Source organism: Alexandromys fortis, unplaced genomic scaffold (genome assembly GCF_014885135.2).
Source record: "Alexandromys fortis isolate MF-2015 unplaced genomic scaffold, M_Fortis_MF-2015_v1.1 scaffold_41, whole genome shotgun sequence".
NCBI classification, from domain to species: domain Eukaryota; kingdom Metazoa; phylum Chordata; class Mammalia; order Rodentia; family Cricetidae; genus Alexandromys; species Alexandromys fortis.
This window is the reverse complement of record NW_026067923.1, coordinates 11,604,250-11,608,540: the sequence shown is the minus strand read 5'-3', so window position 1 is coordinate 11,608,540 and position 4,291 is coordinate 11,604,250. Positions and strand designations below refer to the sequence as shown.

The following is a 4,291-nucleotide window of genomic DNA, read 5'->3' as shown; positions in this document are numbered from 1 at the left end:
AGGAGAAGGAGAAGGAGAAGGAGAAGGAGAAGGAGAAGGAGAAGGAGAAGGAGAAGGAGAAGGAGAAGGAGAAGGAGAAGGAGAAGGAGAAGGAGAAGGAGAAGGAGAAGGAGAAGGAGAAGGAGAAGGAGAAGGAGAAGAAGAAGAAGAAGAAGAAGAAGAAGAAGAAGAAGAAGAAGAAGAAGAAGAAGAAGAAGAAGAAGAAGAAGAAGAAGAAGAAGAAGAAGAAACCCCAGGACAGCAGAACTTTTAAAATGCCTTGACTAGATCAGGGTCGTAGTCAGTCTGAGGCAGCTGGAAACTGTCCACAGTAGCAGATCACAGCCACTACCTCTCCCTACCTTACAGTCTCTCACCACTCCAGTGTTTGATGCTCATTACTGCCTCTGAGTTGTCTGCCCTGAAGCCCTAAACGATCCCTGGATTCCTGTACCTCTTGTTATCCAGCTATTTCCTATGGGGCCTCCAGACATGCTAAGACCACTCCCACATGCTGTGCCTGTCCTCCTCCTTTGTAGCTGCTGTTCCCTGTGCTGGGAATACCGTCTTCTTCTAATCCGTCTATGACAAATGAAGTTCCACAGACCTTCAAAACACAGAGCAGCAGCTTGGAGGTGTGTCGATGGGCATTGCTTTAAATAGGCATTTCCCTTTGATCAGTAGAAACTCATATATGGTTGGGTTTTCTTCTTGCACAGTAATTCTCAGCACCTCTCTAGAAACTTCTCTCTGTCCCCTGCGGCACACAAGTCCTCCCTTTACTGAGCTGTTTGTGTCGCTGCGGGGAGAAGTAGCCCCCCAATAAACCCACGCTCTCATAAATCACATTCTTGGAGGAAAACAGAAAAAAACTATGAGCAAGAAACAAATAAATATTTAATTACCCACTTCAGATAATAAATAAGAGGTATGAAGAAAATAGAAAAGGGTAATGCTATCTCTACGGACTACACTTTCTCCCCTGATTTCCGGTGTTTACCTCATGGTTGTTACCCTTTAAAACCTGAGCTCACCTGGCACCTCGACATCATCTGGGCACCTCTGCATAATCTGGGCATCTCTGCATCATCTGGACACATCTGCATCATCTGGGCACCTCTGCATCATCTGGGCACCTCTTCATCATCTGGGCACCTCTGCATCATCTGGACACCTCTGCATCATCTGAGCACCTCTGTATCATCTGGACACCTCTGCATCATCTGGGCAGCTTTCCAGTGGACTGAGGTACTTTGTCTATGATATGCTGCAGATACCTATTCCTGTATCCTCAAGAATTCTAAAGCCTCTACATCATTTGCCTACTCACGAGGTGCCTAGAACAGGCCACAAAGCAGGACTTCAGTTACTACTTGGTAAAAATAAATAAATAAATAAATAAATAAATAAACAAATATCACATGAAGCATGGGTGCTACCACATGTCAGAAGCATCACCTCTGAATGTAAAAGATAAGAAATATATTCAAAACCAAAAATAATATGAACTCGGACATAAGTTTGGGCCTGGCTCTTGACTGTGAGACTATATAGATCAACATCCCCATCAGCATCCCCCATTAGCATCCCCGTCAGCATCCCCCATTAGCATCCCCATCAGCATCTCCCATTAGCATCCCTTGTTAGCATCCCTTTAGCATCCTTTGTTAGCATCCCCATCAGTATCCCCACCAGCATCCCTATTAGCAGCCCCCACTAGCATCCCCCATTAGCATCCCTAAAGTGAATTTTTTGTCCTATTAGAATAAAGAACCTTTATTTTGATACAATAGAAACCTACGGCAAGTGAGTCAGACACAAACTGATTCAGATGAAATGAACAATTTGTCTCTCAGATGTCTCATTTGTCCCTAGATAGTTATACTAAGGCGTAGTGAAGTCACTAACATCACTGAAGTTGACAGGAAATTACTCTGATGCATACAATAAAATGGAATTGAAAACGCTGTTTCCTAATCAATTATACCACATAAATTCATCTGAGAATGAGAACACAGACAACGTCTCTCCTGGTCTTGCACCGTACTTCACGTGTGTGTCGAGTTGGGCACACCCAGAGGCAATGCAGGAGGAAAGTTGAGGGTCCTCATGGCTAATTAGGCTATGCTGAAAACCAGGGGGAGACTAATTGTAAGAGCACAGCCCCGCAGTAATAGCAGACTGAACTGAATTTTACGTTGAAAAATAAGAAGCAAATTTAGGGTAGGATAACCATCGGTTTCCAAACATCAATTGCTGGCTGTGGATAGTATCAGTGATACCCAAAGCCCATGTGGACTGAAGAAGTGATTGAACAACTTGACAAATAGACTCTGATTGGTGAAACCTCTGCTTTCCCTTTCATGGTCCCTACAGGAAGTGGTGTATCTTTAAAAGGAAAACATTAATACATATTTTTTAATCCTTTTCAGAAAATGCCATAACTAAACCCATTCTTTTTGTTCAATTAATAGACAGTAATAAAGATAAGGAAAACCCTTAAATCCCCCAGAATATACCACATACTTTACCCTGAGCGTACTGCCTAGTGGAGAATGCCTTGTCTATTCCCTTTCTGTTTCCCTGACAATCCAGCTTGTCTCCACTGCTTGGCCTCTGTCCTTAACAAAAAATAAATTCAAGTGGGCCCAAGGAGAAAAATGAAGATTATCTGCAATCTGCCAATTCATTGTCTGTTTCCCTCTGTTCAGTATCTCTCCAAGTACAGTAATTAAATAAATTCCTTTCAAAGTGCTACCAAATATCATGGGGAATTTATATTAAATGGGTAAGATTTTGAACAGCGCTTTCAAAAACAACCCTAAAATAGGTCTTCTAAAAGAGAAATATCTTTTCAATCTTAACCTATAGGATCAACACAAAACATGCTACAATCTGGCTTTTCTTTTAATAACTTACATTTCTATATATTCATATGACCATGTAAAAATTAAGATTACTAAATTTAATATAATGTTCAGGGACAGAATAAAACGGATCAGAAATCACATTCTGTAAAAGGTGCAAGAAAAAAGTGTTCAAGGTTTTGAAAATCTTTCAGTCTCTGTAACAACTCAACGCAGCCATAACAGCAAAGCAGTCCTAGACAATAGGTAAACAAGTGAGCATAGGAAGATTTCAATAAAACTTTATTAAAAACATGGTTATTGATGACTCCAGGTTTAGAATACAAGATCAATGAAAGTAATAACTGTACTTTTCCATGATGTAGGCTCAAGGGCAGAAACAATGACTGGTATATGACAGATGTTCAATAATATAAATAAAAATAACAGATCTTGTAAATGTTACTTATAACTACTCCAGAAAAAAAATACTTGCTCATAACCAAAAGGAAAAAATAATCCAAAAGCTCATCAACACACAAGTGGATTTAGGAAATGTGGTACAACTTTATGATGGGCCACAAAGAGGGTTGAGACCTGACGCTTGCTGCAGCTTAGACAACTGAGAACATTGTGCTAAATGAAAGAAGTTAGTCACAAAGTCTACATGATGTGTGATTCCAATTGTGTGATCCCAGAACAGGGGAATCTGGAGCAGCGGAGAACAGATCATGGTGGTTTTGGAGAACAGTGTGTTGGCTGGAGGGTGTTGTGTGTGGCGTCGATGGGAATGTCTGTAATAGACTGTGGTGGTAACTACACATGTTTGCCAATGTGCTTCAGCATTAACTTTGACTTTCACTTTAAATATGTGAATTCTATTTCAGTAAAAACTAATGTTTTTAATGTTCACACTAAAACACTCCATGAAGAAAATGAGATGGCAGCCTCCACATGAGAATTTGCAGACTACCGACCAAGGAGTTGCATCTTGAGTGAAGAAATATCAGAAGTCACGGTTTTTATTTTGGTCAAGTTAAAAATGGCTGAAAGGTATAAAGATATTTTACCAAGAAGGTTATGCAGGCAGCAGAGGAGCCCGGGAAAGCGGCTCAGCACCACTAAGAACGACAGCAATGCCAGGGAAGCCTGCAAGGAGCCGTGATGCAATGAGTATGTGCGATACTACACCGTTTATGAGCGGCTTCTTTTCAGGTACGCGGAAGCTTTTGCTTTATTTGCGCTCTCAGGACTCCGGACTTCACAGCAGATCAAGTCCCTTTGCTCTGTCGGGCTCCACTCACGTTTTGCCAGCGTCAACGTTGTCCTTTGTGGTCCCCTGTTTTCTGGGGGCCTTTTCCTCTGTTAGCTGCGTCTTCCAGGTCCTGTGTTTAGGCGAGGCTCATTCTGTGCATAATTCAAAGAATCATAGACCATGCTGAACTGAAGTTGGACTTCTCGAAGGA

General features: G+C 41.5%; 1 long non-coding RNA gene across 1 annotated transcript in view; it reads right to left on the bottom strand.

The window, feature by feature from the left end:
* Nucleotides 1-3,868: 3,868 nt before the first annotated feature.
* Nucleotides 3,869-4,291, bottom strand: part of LOC126501420 (uncharacterized) — a 14,956-nt gene continuing 14,533 nt past the window's right edge. The window contains exon 3 of the long non-coding RNA XR_007591673.1: nucleotides 3,869-4,232. This is a non-coding gene — a long non-coding RNA (uncharacterized lncRNA). The remainder of the gene's footprint in view (nucleotides 4,233-4,291) is intronic.